At 34.1% G+C, this 21,444-nt stretch overlaps 1 protein-coding gene across 1 annotated transcript in view; it reads left to right on the forward strand.

Moving 5' to 3' along the window:
* The first annotated feature begins 5,264 nt into the window (after nt 1-5,264).
* Nucleotides 5,265-21,444, forward strand: part of LOC145278115 (beta-1,3-galactosyltransferase 5-like) — a 90,812-nt gene continuing 74,632 nt past the window's right edge. Inside the window, exon 1 of the mRNA XM_080130401.1 lies at nt 5,265-5,872. The gene's annotated coding sequence lies outside the window, so the exon portion shown is untranslated. The remainder of the gene's footprint in view (nt 5,873-21,444) is intronic.

Raw genomic sequence — 21,444 nt, forward strand, 5'->3', positions numbered from 1 at the left:
ATGTTAAGTATTCTACCAGTGATACCGTATGATTTAATTTTCCTGAGGAGACCCTCATGCCATACCCTGTCAAAAGCCTTAGATATATCTAGAGCTACCGCTCTGCCCTCTCCCGCTTTGTCCAGTGAATGGTATATGCGTTCAGAGATTACAGTGAGGATGTCTGCCGTGGAACGGGCTTGTCTAAATCCATATTGATGGTCGGTCAGAAGTTTAGCATCTGTAAGGTGCTGGACTAGAGCATGGTTAATTAAGATCTCAAATATTTTGGCAAAAAGTGGGAGGAGGCTAATAGGGCGATAATTTAATGGGTCAGTTCTTTCGCCAGAATTCTTGAATACTGGTACCACAGAAGCAGTTTTCCAGCAGCTCGGAAAGCAAGATTCATTAAGGCATTTGTTGTAGAGTTTGGAGAGAACTGGAGCTACTTCGGCTGAGCACTTTTTTAATAGCACAGCAGGGATGAGGTCGGGTCCACATGCTTTGGAAGTGTCAAGGTTTTTTATGATAGCATGCACCTGAGCAGGGGTGATTTCCAGATCGTCTAGCTTGGCGTCTGTCCGCATAGGAAAGTCAGGTAGGGGGTGGTTTAAAGGGTCCAGTGTAGAGTTGGAGGCAAACCGACTGGCAAGCATGTTAGCCTTCTCGGTTGCTGAGCAAAGAACCTCGTGATTGTTGGTTAGTGGGGGAATCGTTGATTGCCCATTATTTACTACACTGTTGTAGATTTTCCAGAAGTCACGAGTTCCTAATTTTTGTGCTTCGATGCGTTTTTTAGTGGTTTCCGTAAATTCCCTCTTAGCTGTCGCTATTTCTTTCTTAACGTTACTTCTAGCTTCTATGTACTTTTGTCTGTTTGAACTGGACTTATGTCGGTTAAACCTTCGGAATGCATGCTGCCTTTGAGCAATGGCAGTTGCGCAAGTCGAAGTAAACCATTGGGGAGAGTGGAGCTTGCTATAGAATTTCCGCATGGGAACATGCGCTTCGATTGCAGTTTTGAACCATTCAGTGGTCTCAGTTGCACACTGTTCAGCAGGAAGAGAAAAAATATTTCCCCATGGGGCGTCTCTGATAAGATCTCTGATAGCTTCCCAGTCAGCCTTTTTATAATATCTGGTTGTTTTGAGCACTGGCTCATCAGTTTTGGGTCTAGAGTTTAGGGCGATTTCAACCATTATTACCGCATGATCAGCGTTCCCAAGTGGGCTGTCGGATTTCGTTACACAATCATCAGGAATTGTGGTCAAAAACAGATCTAATAGTGATGCGTGTTGTTCTTCCTGATCAGGGAAGCGGGTTGGAAAAGTAACAATTTGCGATAGGGAGTGAGATACAGAGAAGCTATGAGTTGCGCTGCCTGCTGCATCTGTATAAGTAGAGAATCCAAGCCAGTTTTTGTGATGGACATTAAAGTCACCAAATACATGTACTTGGGCGCTAGTGTCGAGGGAGAGTGCTGTGTCTATGCTGTCAGATACTTTGTTTATTATGGTGCAGTCTTGGGTCGAAGGAGAGCGGTAGAGAAAGTAAAAGTAGCTAATGTTGTGTTGCATGATTAGTCTAAAGCACATAAAGGCTTGATCATCCGTTTCTAGGTTTGTCTCTCTAGTCAGGGGAAGGGTATTACGAATGTAAACTCCAAGTCCGTGCATATGTCTGTCAGAGTCCTTACGGCAGAGTGGGAGATATCCAGGCATGTTAAAGTAGTTAGAGGGGATGGAGGAGTGTAGGTTAGTCTCACTTAGTGCTAAGATATCCGGGGTATTTGTTAGGAGAAATGCTTCAACATCAGCTAAATTAGTTCTAAGCCCACGGATATTTGTGAATGCAAGCCTCAAGGGAGGAGGCAAGTTGAATTTGTTTGACCCTAAGCCTGGTTTAAGCTTATTTTTAGATTGTACTGTCATCATGTTTTTTAACGAGTTTCAGTTGGGTTAGGGGAAGCCGAACAGGAGGTTATGCAGAATATCACACATGCATCACAAGTAGACCATCAGCTGACCCACCATCAACTAGGACTGTGGCCTCAGGAAAGCCCACCGGGGATGAGTGCAGGGTCCCTTTCCATGCGCGCCATGGCACTGCAAACATCCCGATATTATTCAACTGTTGATGGAGCAGCCGCTCTAAGCGCTACCAAAGAGTTAGGGCTCCTGTACTACCAGTCGGAAACAGCAGCCAGTAACTGTCAATCCGGTACCCTCAACCCATCAGAGGAAGGTCAACCCAATCTAATTGCTCAGGCATATGTGGTACTCAAGCATTCTCAAATGCCCAGCTTTAGGGGTGGGGTGTGTCGGGAGTGGGGGGAAACGGCGTTCATTGCCCTAGACAAGAAACAAGATCTACCAATGGGTGTTTCTGTCGAATCACTGATAGTATCTCTGCGCCTGACTAATAGGCAAAGAAGGAGTGTGGAAGCCGGGCGATAGGCAGGACCTATCTACTCCTTAAGCAATTTTGGTATTGAAAACCGGTAATTTGTTTGAGTCACCAGCTCTAGGAAGGCTGTCATCCAAGACTGAAGAGGCCTCCCTCCTCTTTGGTTTAGTTTCAGAGTTTTCCTTCTCCTAGACGGATGATCTGGGAAGATCTACTGGGTCCGTCACCACTGAGAGGGTTTGCTCCGCGCCTGGGTTCTAATCCAGGTATTTCTGCGACCCCGCGTGGTTAGATAATGTTATTGGGTTAGTTTGTAGAGGTTATATCTGCTAAATAGTTACACTCCTAAATACTGACGACACTATCATCTATGGCAACACTTCAAAGGTAGTAAACGACCAAGTACCCTCTATTCTCTCTCCTCTGATCTTGATCATGTGGAACAATAGGGAAAGATGTGACTGGTTACTTTTTATGCATCTCAAACCAAGCTTCTATCTTTACATCATCAACGCTCTGATCCCTATCTGGCATCAATTGAAATTGATGCCTCTCGTCTTGGGGAGACTGCATATTTTGACAAGCCTCTGGGCCTGAACTTTACTCCTGATCTGAGATGGAACACGTACATCAAATCCGTTGCCAATGCTGTTGAAAAAATGGTGGGATCGTTCTACCGCTCCAGTAGATATCTCACTGCTGATGCAATTCTCTTCATGTATAAGAGCCAAGTACGTACAAGGATTGAGTACATCTGAGCAGGAGCTGCCAGAAGCAGCTTATTCTGCCTTGGAAGAGTTCAAAATAGACTTTGTAGCCTAGTGGGAAATGCTCTTCTCTCTTCCCTGCAACTTTTTTTCCCACAAAAGAGACGTTGCGAGCCTGCCGCTGCTTTATCGTTATTTTTATGTCCAGTGCTCGACTGAGCTCCAATCTATGGTTCCCCTGGCCTGACTTTCATGAAAAACACTTGTCTAGTTGAAACCACTATGAATAATTTCCCCCAATCTTTATCTGTGCCTAAACCTAAACGTAGATTCCATGAACAAAGAAGTTTCTTTCTTAGAACTGCACACCTGTGGAGCTCTGTTACATTTTCCTGTTTTCTAACTGACTACAATATGGTCGTCTTCAAGTTGAACGTGATCAAGTTCTTGATGATCCACCCCCTTAAGTAATCCAATTCGCCAAATTTCCACTACTAACGATTACGACATTTTCCCATTGACTACCGTACACTCATTAACACTTATCCCCGAGCGACCTCTGGGCTTTGATAAGTGGTGACTCCTTTGTAAAAAAAAAATAAATAAATAAAAGATAACAAAGTCGAAAATTAAGCAACTTTCAGGTAAAAAGATCTATGCACGAATGCTCAGAATCTAGTCGATTTAGACCTGCCAAGATCAACTGTTTTTTTTATTTCGACCCTTAGCAGCTATTTTTACCGACTAAAAACAAATTTGAAATTGTTCCCTAAGTCAAAATATCCTATATATCAAGTTTCAAAGAGACAAAACATTCAGAAAGCAGTTTCACACTCAGAGACAAGGCCATTTTATATATATACAAACACATATTCACCTTTATTTCGTACTCCTTGTTTTGAATAACATATTGTAAATTCAATTCTATAAGCTTCTTGAGTTTCTACTTATATAATGATATATAATATATAAATAGGAAATAAAATATTACTTCAGACTATAGGCATTCTTATGGGTTTAGATCCTGCACTTTTCTGGGCAAAACTTCATTAGTAATGTATAATTATAAGAAATCTTGTGTATATATTTATAATATTTTTGATTTTTCTATATTTTTTATAAGAACTAAAAAAAACATAAACAAATTATGAGTAAATAGCAGTACCCGCTTACCGGCGTTACTCGGTGGAAGCGTACCCCCCCATCCTAGAAAAAAGTTAGAGTACGGTTGCTGTTGTTGTTGCTGCTGCTGCCTAACCCCTAACCTCATCATATTACGAACGGCTTTCGAAATAGATACACCCCCAATTCCTTATGGTAAGAACGGCTATCGTAATATCAAGAACGGGTGAAGAAAGTATTGATCAACCCCCAGCCGTAAAAAAATAAATAAATAAAATAATAACAGCGATGGGGGAAAATGTGACGCGGTAGGTATGCTGCGTGAAGAGAGGGGAAAATAAACACCCCCCCCCCAAAAAAAACTCTATTTAGTTGTTGAAGCTGTGTTAATATTGACTGGTTAATTACCGACCTTCGCGTTTAAAAAATAGTTGGCGTCAAATTTTTATAAAGAAGCAGAAATTTTATTGAAGAACTAAAACATGTAATCGTATCCTAATGGAATGAAACGAAAGTTATTCTGTGTAATTATATTTGATTATTGTTTTTATTAATTACTACAATAATTTCACTTATCACCGTAATCCCCCCAAAATAAAACCCAAATAAAAAAAAAAAATAAACCCCCCAAAAAACACACAAAAAGAAAACACCCCAAAAGCAAATGAAGGTTTTTTTGTTTCATTTTGAAAAAAAAAAAAAAAGGGAAAATGTAGAACGCAAAAAGGAACATAAACCATTTTTCAATATTCAACCCCCACTCCCTGAAATCTACTTTACATTTACGCGAATATGAATCCCCTGTATTTCTACGCTGCTCCTTTATCCACTTCTCCATAGTGACGAAATTGAAATAACGTCGTGCTTTTTTACTATTTAAACCTAATTAAGAAAGAACTGCCCACCAGGTTGTCGCCTCTTTTGAGATCTCCAGCACAGAGAATCTGAGGGAGAAGCGCCAGAGGAGAAAGATTCAGGAAGCCTCAGCAGCAACACCTGACGTGACTTTTGACTGCAGCCGCTGTGGCCGAAACTGCTTGTCTCGTATCGGGTTCGTCAGCCACAAGCGTGCCTGCAGTCGACGTGGAAAACCCCCTTCATAGAATCTTTGTTGGCGAAGCACTGCCAAGAATCACAAGGAAATGGGTGATAAGTAGGTTAATGGATTAGCTCGCACCATATAAATACAGCAGATTTGTAAATAAAAAAATACTTTCTCTTTTGGAGACACAGACGAATGAAACACGCAAAGAAAAAAAATTAAAAATTGTCAGTACAAAAATGACTGTCATTGATAGAAAGTACAAAGATTCATAAAAGAAACAAACATTATTCCAGATAAAAAAAAAAAGAAAACAATCCCCAAAATGCCATACTATAGATTTGTAGGCGGGACCTACAGGTTATTAACAACTACAATGTATAAGGTGGGATTTGCGAGCGCACTCGCATAGAAGCCCCACCCAGAACGGATCTTTTCACTTCTGTAAGTAGGTTGAAATCTATAAACTTCACACCAGGTAATATAATAATACCTTTTTCCCTCCAGTCAACGTGTACGAGATTCTACGTTTTTAACCGTCGCAGTAAAATTGGACGATCAATAGCAGATTTGAAAGCCATAATCACATTTTGGGATAGTTAAACCTAAAAAACAGGTAAAATTTTATGATTCTTTTTTGTTTGTTGTTCCAAGAATTAGGCCTCATATTTTGCACTAAAAAAATAAACAGTTGAACAGCTACGAAGACGAGAGTAGTACTATTTAAACAAGCGACCTTTTGTTCTCCAGATTCTTTTTATCTACATTGTCGCCACCATTCTCAATGCATTTTTGCCAGCGTCTTTTGATAGCAAGGTCATAAAAATACAGAATGTGCTTTGTCGCTAACACCGTCAATATCTACAACAACAAAATGAAAACTTTATATTCTGAATGCATAAGATCAATCATCATAACAATGTAATTTGCAATCCCATGTGATACATTCTGGCGGAATAAAAATAGGAGCCGATACTTTTGGAACGTCCTTCGTATATTTGATTTGTGAAAATTAACACATTCAAATTACGCCATAACTGATCATCTCGTTTCACCTGAAACCTGCCACGCATTAACACCGACACTAACAAATTCATTAACCCCTATCATGAGTGGCCTTTGGGCCTTGATAATCAGTGGTCGGATTCTAAATAAAAGCTATCTTACTTTGAAGTATTCTAACAAACAAAAAAAAAACAAATTCTAAAGCAAATAAAAAATATACCGCGATTATTTACCATCTCTGTAAAAAAAAAAAAAACACACAGTCCTAAATTATTGCAATTATATAGGCTATCCATCTTTATAAAATATTTTCCACTCTGTAATAAAAGTCAATATATATATATATATATATATATATATATATATATATATATAAACCGAAACAGTGTTTCATGGTAAACAACTGATGATCCCTTAAAAAATATAAAAATTGGTATTATAGTAAATTTGAGCCATGATGTAATACACTGTTTTGTTTTTAAATCCCCTAAACAGTGTTTCATGGTAAACAACTGATGATCCCTTAAAAAATATAAAAATTGGTATTATAGTAAATTTGAGAGTTGATGCAGTGATTGCAGGTGATTAAATGACTTACTGACTAGATGTTTTTTTTAATGAATGATAAAAAATAATTTTTTGTGTGGTTTCAAATGTTAAAAACTTCAAAGACTATATATTGAGTATTTGAATATGTATGGCTAGGTTTCCTTCCTCTTATTTGGATACTTTTCTGGTACCAAAGGTACTAAAGTTTTTTTTCTGATAAAATACAAAAATAATTATCAAAATAACTTTTTAAATATGGTCACTAAAACTAGATTGCAAGCTAGGTCTGGGCAGTCCTCAGAACTAGTGAGTTCCCCTAGGGCTTACCACCCAAGGAGGTCGGAGATGTCTCGACAGGGTCAAGCCGTTGTCATTAGTAATATAGAAGTAGGAACTCCTTCTTTCGAAGTGGCAAATGGGACTTGTTCGGCCGAAAATAATTTTAAGGTTGCTCCTTGTGGAGCACCCTTATGTAAAACTTGTAATATTCTCATAACATTTAAAGAATATAAGTCAAATGTGACTAATAAAATTTACTATGTTGTAAATCATTCTAAAGAAGATTTGTCATGTAGGTCCCAAAATTTGGTCTACCTGTTGTCATGTAAAAACTGTAATTTACAATACGTAGGAGAAACTGTAATGCCTCTAAATAAACGCATGAATTTGCATAGGACTAGCACTAAGGGATTTATTCATGTTGTTAAACATTTTAAAGAAACCTGTAGTCAGTCGTCTTTTTCCGTGCAAATAATTGAAAAATTTAAATGTAATGGATATAATAGTCTAGGTAATGTAGATAACGATATCCTAAGGATGCGTCAGGATAAGGAAGACGATATAATTAAAAAAATGCGAGTAATTTACCCATATGGGTTGAATAGTAAAGTTTAAAAAAATAACCTACAAGATTCTGAAATTATAGGTAGATTATATCCAGCTTTGCCTCGCTACGGTATTAGAGATAGAACTCATGTTAATAGAAATAATAGAAAATCAGTTATTTCATGTGAGGATTTTTTTAGTAAAATTAAAGATATAATTATTAATAAAATGTATGAGTCGTTCAATTATATAAGAAAATTGCTTAATCAAACAAAAAAGAAAGTTTTGAAGGAAATAGCATCTAAAATATTATTACAACCGGATATGATATATAAGAAGGACTATTTCATTCAATGGTATGAATATATTCTAGATATAATTGACACTAAATTATATAAGCCACCAGGGAACGATATAAAAAATAAACCTAAAAATGTTTGTGTAGTTTTGTATGAAAATAAAGGTTTTGATGATGTAAATTTACCTAAAATATTTAATAAACAAAAAAATATTCAATTACTACCAAATGAGTTCCAGAAAAAAGATCAAAAACCAATAGTTACATATAAACTAGGGCCAACAATACGCAATAAGATTTTTAATTATAAGAAAACGGTAGAACATATAAATATAAAAGATAATAATATAAATATTCCAGAATGTGAATGTAATTCCTCTCCGTTCTGTAATAATGAGATAAAACATGTAATTACAGGAGATTTAAATATAGTAAATAATTCGAAATTAAGAAAACTACTTAGTAAGGGTCCAAATTATAGAGAACCTAAATGCCTAAATTACACAAAATGCGTTAAAGAAGTAACTAAAGCACTAGAAGGTTTTATTATGTCTATGGTAAAGAAATATAAATTAGCACAGTCTACGTTTGATGCATGGAAAAATAGTATAATTGAATGCGTAAATAAAAAGGTTAAACATATAAAACAATTTAAACGCCCTAGAAAAACCAATCCTCTTTTAAAAAATTCAGAAATACGGGAGGAACTTAAAATACTTCAAGAAAAGTTCGTAATAGTTCCGATTGATAAAGCGGCAAACAATATAGCCTTTATATGTAAAAAATATTATATACAACGGTTATTGATAGAAGTAGGACTTATAGGAAACGATTCGGATACTTATAAAGTAAGTAATAGTAATTTAGATAGTATTATTTTGAATAATAGTATTATTAATGAAAAAGTAGGATTAAAGTTAGAAGATAAACACAAAAATCTTCCATGTATGTATTGGATACCTAAAATGCATAAAAATCCAGTTGGGGCTAGATTTATTGTAGGTTCAAAGACGTGCATCACTAAACCTCTAAGTAAAGCTATATCTAAAATATTTAAATTAATTATAAATCAAATAAATAATTTTCACCTGAAAAGTAAATTCTATAGTAATATAAATCTATTTTGGGTAGTAAATAATTCCAAACCAGTGAAAGAAAAATTAGATAAAATAAATTCCAGAATAAAAGCAAAATCTATAGCTACTTATGATTTTAGTACGCTATATACTAAAATTCCGCACGAAAAACTTATAAAAGAATTGAATGATACTGTAGATTTGGCTTTTCAAGGTGGAAAAGGTAAATATATAGACTTTTCAAACTCTAATGCTTTCTGGTGTAAAAATAAAAATAGCAAAACTAGTATTTCTAAAGGTATTTTAAAAATGCTTGTAAGTCATCTTATTAAAGAATGCTATTTTCAAATAGGAAATAAAATATTACTCCAAACGATAGGTATCCCAATGGGATTGGATCCGGCACCATTTTGGGCAAATTTGTATTTACATAGACTCGAGTATATATATATGTCATCATTATTAAAAACAGATATATCTAAAACATATAACTTTCATGGGTGTAGGAGATTTATAGATGACCTTATATGCATAAACGATAATGATGAATTCGAAAAAAATAAACATCTTATATATCCAAACGAACTAAAATTAAATTGTGAACATAGAGGACAACAGGCTACATTTCTGGATTTAGATATAAAAATTGAGGATGGAATTTTTCTTTATAAAATATTTGATAAAAGAAACGCTTTCCCCTTTAAAATAGTACGTATGCCCCATAAGGATAGCACCTGCCCCGTTTTTGTGTTTTATGGAACCATTATGTCAGAGTTTTTGAGAATAGCTCGCGTTACTCTAAAATTAACAGATTTTATACCACCAGTTTCTAGCTTAGTAATAAGGATGATAAAACAAGGTGGAGATAAAAATAAAATATTTAAACAGTTAAATAAAGCATTTGTTCGTTATCCTGATGCTTTTGAATCGTTTAAGATAAACCAGATTATATTGATAAAGGAAATCCAAAACTATATTAGCAATGTATAAATGTATTTATAATTACATATAATAAATTTATATAGTTAAAAAAAAAAAAAAAAAATGTATATATGTAAAAATAAAATATTTTTAACCTTTATATATCTAATGTAAATATACAAACTACTAACTATAGTGGGGGTGATAAGTAGTTAAATGGATTAATCCAAATCTTATAAATACAAGACTGATAAATTAAAAAATTAAAAAATGTATCCATTTTAAATGGATAGTACCAGTCAAGGATCCGTCACTTGACACTCAGCCCAACAGGTGAGGGGCCGGAGACCGGCCCAGCACCTGTTGGACTGAGGTACACCGCCTGGGTAATACCTAGGAGGTCCACCCTCCCAGGCCTTGCCACCGGGCTTTCCGGTGGGGCAAGTTTATTGCTTGTTGCCTGAGGCGCCCCGACCGGGGAATGCCGACGGGGTTACTCAGGCAATTTTTAAAATTGCAGGAGTGCCCCTCCTTTAGGGGAGCCTGCTGGGTTACCACTTTCCGGCCTTGTGCCACATTTTGCTGAGTGGACAGCAAATAAATATAATCCATTTTAAATGTGGAAATTGATGAATCGCACAGGTAAGAAATTCATTTTTATACTATGAAAAGGTTAGTAATTACAATTAAGAATAGGAAATTGGGAAAAAAATTTTTTGTAACTTGTCTTCTTCCTAAGATTAAGGGTGGTGGTGTTTGATCAACACTGCTGGGGAGCCATGATGTAATACACTGTTTTGTTTTTAAATCCCCTAAACAGTGTTTCATGGTAAACAACTGATGATCCCTTAAAAAATATAAAAATTGGTATTATAGTAAATTTGAGAGTTGATGCAGTGATTGCAGGTGATTAAATGACTTACTGACTAGATGTTTTTTTTAATGAATGATAAAAAATAATTTTTTGTGTGGTTTCAAATGTTAAAAACTTCAAAGACTATATATATATATATATATATATATATATATATATATATATATATATATATATATATATACACTCTAATTAGGCCCAGTTTCTTTGTGTTTTGTCCGAATGAAATGAAATTTTTGTCATAACTAGTTTATTATATTCAAAACATCACATCAAAACACGAGGGTCTTTGTCCTTTTTTCTCCGTTCTACAGCGTATGTTCTAGATATACATTCTATGTTTTTTTTTTGGGGGGGGGTTACCCTATATATATATGTATATATATATATATATACACATACACACACGTATATATATATATATATATATATATATATATATATATATATATATCCATGATGTCACGAAAAAGTTAGCACGTAAATACTTTTCAATTTTTTTAGGCAAAAGGAGAAAGAACAGGCCGAACATTTACAGGTTGTTCGCAATTAATTCGGAAAGAAAGCATTCGTGCCATTTCCACAATGAGACGTTTTATTTAATTTTTCATTTTTTTCTTTCTATACCGATTCATACATTTTTCCTTCTATTTTTCTTTTTGTAAAACTTTCCAGTTTGAGGTGTTTTTCTGTCTTTTTGTTTTTCTTTTTAAACTTCATATAGGATTCGAACACCGAGCAGCCATCATTTTTACGTCTTTTTGGGGAGTGTGTAAACCCGTGAAAATATAATAGCGAGATTTGTATTATTAGATAAAAATGATAAAAAAAAAAATGTTTTTCAATATTTGTGTCCTAATCGACAGTAAAAATCATATTTTAGAATAGATTGTTTTTCTTTGAAATGAAATGTAAAAATTAACTATCCCCAAACACGGCCTCTGCTCCGAACATTCGGCGAAAATTCGGAAAAATCGTATTGTTGAAACATTTTTGATTATCCTTTAAATTTTTTCTACATCTGAAAGATTTTTGTTGTTGTACAGACTTGGACTTATGGCGGACAGTTTTGGCTTCGATAAAATGCGGTAAAACTGTCAAGCGATTACGTTTATACCGCTTTATTGTTAATTTTTAAAAAAATTCCGAGTTCGACAGAAACATTCTCGAGTTCGACAAGATACACCTGAAGAAGGTCGGAGGTTACATCGACCGAGACGTTACCAAACTAACACTCAAAGTGAGAATAGTAGTCCGATGAATCCAAATAATACGAATAACCAATCTTCATGTAAAAAATTCAGAAAAATAAAACAATACTTGTTTTCAATTTATCAGAAGATATGATGGCATGGATAACACATATGGAAGATGAACGTCCGTGCCTTGCACAGTTTCAGCTCACCCTTGATCAAGATGAAGCATTTGTTTAGCTTTTATATGCTTTATTTTAAAGTAGTCTTCTGCCTATCCTGCAAACAATAATACATACCATTAACCCACTGGTTTTTCACGTCTCTCATCTATTCGGGCAAAACTAAATATAAGAGGCATTCATTTTTGGACGCCCTTTATAATACATATCATTATAGTAATAACAATAACCGACTCCCTTGTCTACATCTCTCGCGTACACCTTATCACAGGATTGATTTTAAAAATAATAAAACCGTGACAAGAAATCCTCATCCTGAGAGGAGAAAAAAAAAGTAAAAAGTTCTACCGCTCCAGTAGATATCTCACTCCTGATGCAATTCTCTATATAAAAGCCAGGTACGGCCAACGATAAAGTACTCTTACCACATCTGAGCAGGAGCTGCTAGAAGCAACTTATCCTGTCTTGACAGAGTTCAAAATAGACTTCGTAGCTTAGTGGGGGGGGGGTCATTTTCTCTTCCCTGCAACCGCTTTCACAGTGAAGAGACGTTGCGAGCCTATCTCTGCTTTGTCGTTATTTTCGTAGCAAGTGCTCAGCTGAACTTCAATCTATGTCCCCCTCGCCAAACTTTCACGAAAAACACTCGTCTACCCAAAACCACTATCAATAATTTCCCACATTCTTTATCTGTGCCTAAACCTAAAAGTTGATTTCATGAACAAAGCTTCTTTCTTAGAACTGTACGCCTGTGGAACTCTCTTGCGATTGCCTGCTTTCCAACTGATTACAATCTGATTATCTTCAAGTCCAACGTAAACAAGTTCTTGATGAACCGTCCCCCTAAGTAATTCAATTTACAAAATTCCCACTACTTATGTTTACTACGCTATAATCACATTGACTAATGTATACCCATTAACCCATATCCTCGAGTGGCCTCCGTGCCTTGATAAGTGGTGATTCTTGTGTGAAAATAAAAATAAAATAAAAATAACGATGACGAGTAAAAACTGTCATGAAGACATTTTTTTAGATGAGAATTGATAATTCGTATTATTTCGATAATTCGGACTACTGTTCTCATCTTGAGTGTTATTTTCACAACGTTTCGGGCGTCTGCACGGAATTTCGAACGCAGCCCGTTATTTAATTCACGGGAGAAACATACTTATAGTTCTGTCAAAAATCCTAAATAATTCGTAGTTATATTGTGAGTATCGCCGAGGACCTTAAAAACTCTGGAAGAGTATCATTTACAACTGAATTTTACCAAGTGCTTGATTCATTACGTTACGAGTTCTTGTATACATTTTAGTAGCCTAAAACTTATTCTTGTTATTCCATGAACAATCATACTACTTATCGCTATTGATCATGACTTATTATTACAAATTATACTATACATGTTTCAGTGGAATCTAAATTTAGAAAGACCCATGTCATCAGACCGAAAAAAAAGGGGCGACACCGAAACGAATATGAAGGTTCATTCATTTTGTATATAAAAAAGATATTTGGGTGTAGCCTAAACCCTTGAAAAGTTCGTGAGGACATGTAGGTGGGGTGAGAGGGTAAAGGTGCGGAAAAGAAAAGAATAGCGATTGAGAGATAGATAGATAGATAGATAGAAAGAGAGAGAGAGAAAGAGAGAGAGAGAGAGAGAGAGAGAGAGAGAGAGAGAGAAAGGAAATATGATCTATTCTGGTCAAGGTATCTTAGCGGGGGTGTGGGATTATGACTATACCCTAGTTTTAAGACTTATATCGCATATCTCTCCATATTTACATGAATAACCCTGAAACCAGCAGGAGCAGTGACGTTGGCAATAATGGCGACGCTAAGGCGCACCCCCATTCGTCGACACAACATAAATGTTCACACCAAACGCACACGACAACATCAAAGCCCATTTCTTTACATGCCCACATCAATGGAATAACTTGCATCTCACCCCAAACAAAGAAAACCGCCAGAGGAAGCCAATGTTTCAAAGAAAAGCTAAATCCAAAAGCACAACCATCATCACCGACGCCCCTACCGCAATATATATACACACATAATTATATACACACATATTTATATACACACATATTTATATACACACATATTTATATACACACATATTTATATACACACATAATTATATACACACATAATTATGTCATAAAACACTGTAACAGTACAATTCATACTGGAACATATTCACAACTTTCTTAGCTTTAATTTGATACAAGACACATGACTATAAACCTCAAACGCACGACTCCCTACAGTACGTTAAAACACACACGCAAAAAAACACAATTAAAAACGAAAGCGACGACCAGCGTTGAAACCCGCTTTGTCTACAACTACGTTCTCAACACAAGTATAAATATGACCGCTTTTTCGATAAGCAGACAAATCACCACAGCTCGTCAAGCGTCGAAGTTCGTCCCGCCAAATACAGTGAGTCAAATCGTGATACGTTCTTTAAAAGGTGTTTTCAAACCTACTTATTCTTAACGTATGTAATCGGTCATTTGAACGATTCACGTCTGCGCATTCGTGAAACCAAATAAAAATAAGATTACCTACATGTACAAATTTTCAATTTTGGCCCGTTAGCAGCCCTTTTGCCGGCGTAAAATCTGTTTTAAAAAGTTTTTCACGTGTCTGAATACCCTATATATCAAAGTTCAAGTCTATAGATACAAAACTTCGCTGAGTATATTAAGAATTGTCCTCACACACGCACATTCTCACTTTTACAGATATACTAGCAGTCCGCCCGGCATTGCCCGGTCTTAAAATACGCATAAATATTATATTTTAATTAATGCAGATTTCTTATTTATTATTATAGAGCCAATTCCCTATTTATTATTGTCCAATATATAGTAATGCTTTCAAAAGTCGTGAATAATATGACTACTGTACCATCTCCTAGAATCCAAACCAGAACGATTAGCGGACCTGCCTGAGTTGTTATTTATTTCTCCAGCATCGGTACCGTTTGAGCTACTGACATAGCTATATGGATAGTTACAAATAGTTAAAAATTTCGCGACTTTAGGTTATTAATGTTTACTTTTGCGCAGGCGCAAAAATAACAGCAAGATTAAAGTTTTATTCGACTTACCTTGCCATGGTCAACTGTTTTGTTTTCAATTGTGATCAACCAAATCGAAAGTGGTCTACAGCTTAAGATATACTACATATTAAATTTTAACTCTGTATTGAAATATTCAGAGAGGAGTTTTGTAAAAACTTTTATCACGCTCACCAGCAAGGTCTCTCTCTCTCTCTCTCTCTCACACACACACACACACGCACACACACATATATATATATATATGCATGTATATAAATATATAATCAGTTACTATAATAATTATTAAATACCTACAGACACTAGTGTTTCATCCTTTCGTGAATCATCAGTGCAGGGTATCACGATTAACATCGGTCGATAGATTCGAACTCGGCAACAGAAGCCATCTCTGGCTTAATTAACAAGGGCTTAATCCATTCGGCCAACGTTAATCGCGAGAAATATTGTTGAAATTTAAACATTTATTTTAAAATATTTTTTTACGTCTGTCAGAGTGATCTAATCATTATATGATGATCTGCGCAGAAGAACTGACCGACTTTTATCTATCTATCTATCTATCTATCTATCTATTTCTGTGTGCTCATACGTTTTTATTTTAAATTCTATGTAATTATGCAGAAGTAAGCATTATTCATAAATAGAATTCAGCGTAATAGTGAAATGAAACTAATAAGAAACCATAAAAAAATGAATAAAGAATTAATTTACGCTTGTTTTTATAGATATCATATAAGTTAACAATTCCTGTTGTCGCTCGCATATCTATGTATGAGTATATTAAGAAGTTCGTTTTAATAATTATCAAATAGAAAAAGTAGGCTTTTAATAATTATGTCACAGCAAGAAAAACTCAACTTTATATATATATATATATATATATATATATATATATATATATATATAATTAGTATAATAATTTTTTAAATACCTGCAGTGTTTAATACTTTCAGTGAAGAAAGTTACGATTACAGCCGGTCGAGAGAGTTGAACCCGGCTACGAAGCTATCTTTGACCCTATTAGCTAGGAACAAACCATGCAGCCCACGTTAACGGCGAGAAACTAATTTGAAATTCAAACATTTAATAGTGATCTAATGATTATAACATCATGATCTGTGCATGCAAGCTTTACATTTCAATTGTAAAGTGCTCAACAATAAGCACAGAGTTCTTAAAGTGCCTGACATAACTATAAGTATAATAATATTAAAATAACCACAAACACTGGTGTTTCATCCTTTCAGGAATTATCAGCGCATGGAATTACGATTACAGCCGGTCGGGAGATTCAAATCGGGCCATGAAGACATTTCTAACTCCATTAGCAAGAGACAAATCACACAAACCACGTTATATATATATATATATATATATATATATATATATATATATATATATATATATATACTTGTGTGGGTGAGTTCCTTCCTTATAGTTACCGAAACGGCTGAGCCTATCTTTGTTAAATTTCACACAAAGCTAATTTCTGTATCTGGCAGTGTTCTTAGATAGACTTTGTACAGAAATTAACCCGATAAGTATCGAAAAAAAAAAAAGTTTGATCATAAAAATACCTTTTTTTTATAGATAAAAAAGACTAATTTTTACAGGGGAATATGTTACGTTACACCAGCAAAAGGAGATAATAAAATATTAGCAAATCATTTCTTGTTAAACAAAAAAAAAAACAACAAAAAAACCCAGATTTGTTATAATCTGGAAGTATAGCTAAGTTGTAGAGCACTCGACTACAAATCGAACGATCCTCCTCTTCACGCCCGCATGTACCTCACCATTTCATTTTGATTTTTTCTTATTAATGAGTTTCATTTACGATAAAAGAAGATGGACACTTTACAATTGCCGCAAATCAGTTCTCCATTTGCTTATTTTAAAAGTAAATATTAATCAGAAGTGACTTTTTCAGGGCATCTATCGTCAAGCCCAAATATCAGCTGACGTGATATTGTAAACAAACACGGACGGAATTTGATGAATGACATCATCATCATCATCATCATCATCATCAAAATATTTATTTTATTTATTTATTTTTTTGCGAATAAATCCACCGGGCAAATTATTACTCTTAATATATAATAATAAATAGAGGATTGATTCTATAATAATACATACGCAATCTGCATAAACTAAAATATCGTGTTTAAGCGTATTGTACGACCAGGCAACGCTTAGCTGCCAGCTAGTATATATATATATATATATATATCATTCAAACACTACCGTCTTTAAATATATGGTTAAGTGGCAGTTTTAGTCATTTAGAACTGCTTTAAAGCTTCAGCGCTCACTCATTTTTCAACCAAATTTCAAATAATTATTACAGTTTATAGATCACCTTCTCAGCTATATTCTGAATTTTTTTTTTTTTTAATTTTCGTTCAGTAAAACAAAGGTTATGGTGAATTTTCTGGTTTTCAAAATTGTAAAAATATGTAAAGAGGAGAGCGACGTTTTTTATGACTGGTTTCCATAGCAACCACGTCGCTTCAGCGACTACTCTTGCTAACAAGTGAAACAAATAGAATGAAAGTATGAAAAGGAGATAATTGGGAAGATTTTATTAAAAGCAGACGAGTGCTGTACAATGTTATTACATATGTGTTTATAGGATAAAAAATAAGACTGCAATTAAACAAAGAACAAGTGAATTTATTGGAAGTCTGGAAAAATCATGGGTTACAATTGAAAAATGCGAGCATGAAAAGCAATATGGTTAAGCTTAAACATGGAAACGTTAAGGACTGGTTAAAACTGGAAAAAAGGACAAGATATTCTAGAAAAAAACTAGAATAAATTTATGACTTAAAATATTGCAGCATTCAGAATTTTTTTTTTTGTTCAATATATAACATTATATAATCAATTCTTAATGCTGCAATATTTTAAGTTATAAATTTGTTATATTTTTCCTATAATATTTTGTCCTTTTCTTTTCCAGTTTTAACAACTAGTCCTTTACTTTTCCATTAAACTTAATCATATCACTTTTCAAGTTCGGATTTTTTTATTGTAATATATATATATATATATATATATATATATATATATATATATATATATATATATATATATATATATATATATACTTCCATGTGCTAGAACATGTTTAACTTAAATTAGCTGAAATTATGTACACAGTAACTATGCACGAAATTATGTACACAGTAACTATGCACGAAATTATGTACAGTAGAAACTATGCACGTAATAAAAGTGAAATGACATTAATCGTAAGAAACCATAAAAAATGAAAAATATATATTAACTCTCGTTTTTTAAAGTCATGCATATTAGTTAGCTTTATGTTATCGCTAGTATATGCATGAGTGATCTTATTATAAATTTTCCTAATGTGTGTGTGTGTGTGTGTGATGCGGTTTATCTCAGCCTACAGGCAATCCATCCAGGCAAGTAAGGTACCGAAATGAAGCTTATGACTCACCGGGTGTTTTAGTAATATTCATATTCATGTATAGTGTATGGAAATGCAAAAAATAAAAAATAAATAACGATTTACTAAACAACGTTTTATTTACTGGATATTTTTCCAGTATTCACCGGAAGTTATTATCTCCCTTAGTAAGTTCGATTTACTCTGTGTGTGTGTGTGTGTGTGTGTGACCAAGATGGGCATCAAGATAGTTCCTCGTCCTCCCTATACTCCAGACATTGCTCCTTGTGACTTTTGGTTATTCCCTAAGCTCAAGGAAAACCTTAAGCGCTTTCGTTATAATATAATTGAGGAGATGAAAGAGCCGGTTACAAGAGTCATTGACATGCTCACACAAGAGGACTTCCAGAAGTAATTTCAACGGTACAATGTGCATTGCAGCTGGGAGAGATTTACTTCGAAAGGGACTAGAGTTTTATGTATGTAAAATCAATAAAAAATATCCACATACAGAAAAGACTGGAAACTTATTGAAAGCTAGGCGTACATCGATTTTTGTTGTCATCTTTTTAGCACAGCAACAAATTAGCGTTAGTTATCGAATTTGTTTTGTACAACGAAAATGTGGATATTGGATTTGAATTATTGTGTTTTTGCACTTTACATATCAGATTCTCTGTCGTTTATTTATTCATTTTTATGTTTATTGTCCATTGTCATTTGATGCAAAATCGCCGCAAATCAGTTCTCCATTTGCTTATTTGAAAAGTAAATATTAATCAGAAGTGACTTTTCCAGGGCATCCATCGTCAAGCCCAAATATCAGCTGACGTGATATTGTAAACAAACACAGACGAAATGTGATGATTGACATTATAATCATCATCATCATTATTATTATTTTAGTTATTTATTTTTTTGTGAATTAATCCACCGGGCAAATTATTACTCTTAATATATAATAATAAATAGGGATCGATTCTATAATAATACATACGCAATCTGCATAAATTAAAATATCGTGTTTAAGCGTATTGTACGACCAGGCAACGCTTAGCTGCCAGCTAGTATATATATATATATATATATATATATATATATATATATATATATATATATATATATATATATATATATCATTCAAACACTACCGTCTTTAAATATATGGTTAAGTGGCAGTTTTAGTCATTTAGAACTGCTTTAAAGCTTCAGCGCTCACTCATTTTTCAACCAAATTTCAAATAATTATTACAGTTTATAGATCACCTTCTCAGCTATATTCTGAGTTTGTTTTTTTTTAATTTTCGTTCAGTAAAACAAAGGTTATGGTGAATTTTCTGGTTTTCAAAATCGTAAAAATATGTAAAGAGGAGAGCGACGTTTTTTATGACTGGTTTCCATAGCAACCACGTCGCTTCAGCGACTACTCTTGCTAACAAGTGAAACAAATAGAATGAAAGTATGAAAAGGAGATAATTGGGAAGATTTTATTAAAAGCAGACGAGTGCTGTACAATGTTATTACATATGTGTTTATAGGATAAAAAATAAGACTGCAATTAAACAAAGAACAAGTGAATTTATTGGAAGTCTGGAAAAATCATGGGTTACAATTGAAAAATGCGAGCATGAAAAGCAATATGGTTAAGCTTAAACATGGAAACGTTAAGGACTGGTTAAAACTGGAAAAAAGGACAAGATATTCTAGTAAAAACTAGAATAAATTTATGACTTAAAATATTGCAGCATTCAGAATTTGTTTTTTTGTTCAATATATAACATTATATAATCAATTCTTAATGCTGCAATATTTTAAGTTATAAATTTGTTATATTTTTCCTATAATATTTTGTCCTTTTCTTTTCCAGTTTTAACAACTAGTCCTTTACTTTTCCATTAAACTTAACCATATCACTTTTCAAGTTCGGATTTTTTTATTGTAATATATATATATATATATATATATATATATATATATATATATATATATATATATATATATATATACTTCCATGTGCTAGAACATGTTTAACTTAAATTAGCTGAAATTATGTACACAGTAACTATGCACGAAATTATGTACACAGTAACTATGCACGAAATTATGTACAGTAGAAACTATGCACGTAATAAAAGTGAAATGACATTAATCGTAAGAAACCATAAAAAATGAAAAATATATATTAACTCTCGTTTTTTAAAGTCATGCATATTAGTTAGCTTTATGTTATCGCTAGTATATGCATGAGTGATCTTATTATAAATTTTCCTAATGTGTGTGTGTGTATGTGTGTGTGATGCGGTTTATCTCAGCCTACAGGCAATCCATCCAGGCAAGTAAGGTACCGAAATGAAGCTTATGACTCACCGGGTGTTTTAGTAATATTATTATTCATGTATAGTGTATGGAAATGCAAAAAATAAAAAAATAACGATTTACTAAACAACGTTTTATTTACTGGATATTTTTCCAGTATTCACCGGAAGTTATTATCTCCCTTAGTAAGTTCGATTTACTCTGTGTGTGTGTGTGTGTGTGTGTGTGTGTGTGTGTGTGACCAAGATGGGCATCAAGATAGTTCCTCGTCCTCCCTATACTCCAGACATTGCTCCTTGTGACTTTTGGTTATTCCCTAAGCTCAAGGAAAACCTTAAGCGCTTTCGTTATAATATAATTGAGGAGATGAAAGAGCTGGTTACAAGAGTCATTGACATGCTCACACAAGAGGACTTCCAGAAGTAATTTCAACG

The sequence above is a fragment of the Euprymna scolopes genome, chromosome 6, assembly GCF_053919585.1.
Source record: "Euprymna scolopes isolate OS-2025 chromosome 6, ASM5391958v1, whole genome shotgun sequence".
In the NCBI taxonomy this organism is placed as follows: Eukaryota; Metazoa; Mollusca; class Cephalopoda; order Sepiida; family Sepiolidae; genus Euprymna; species Euprymna scolopes.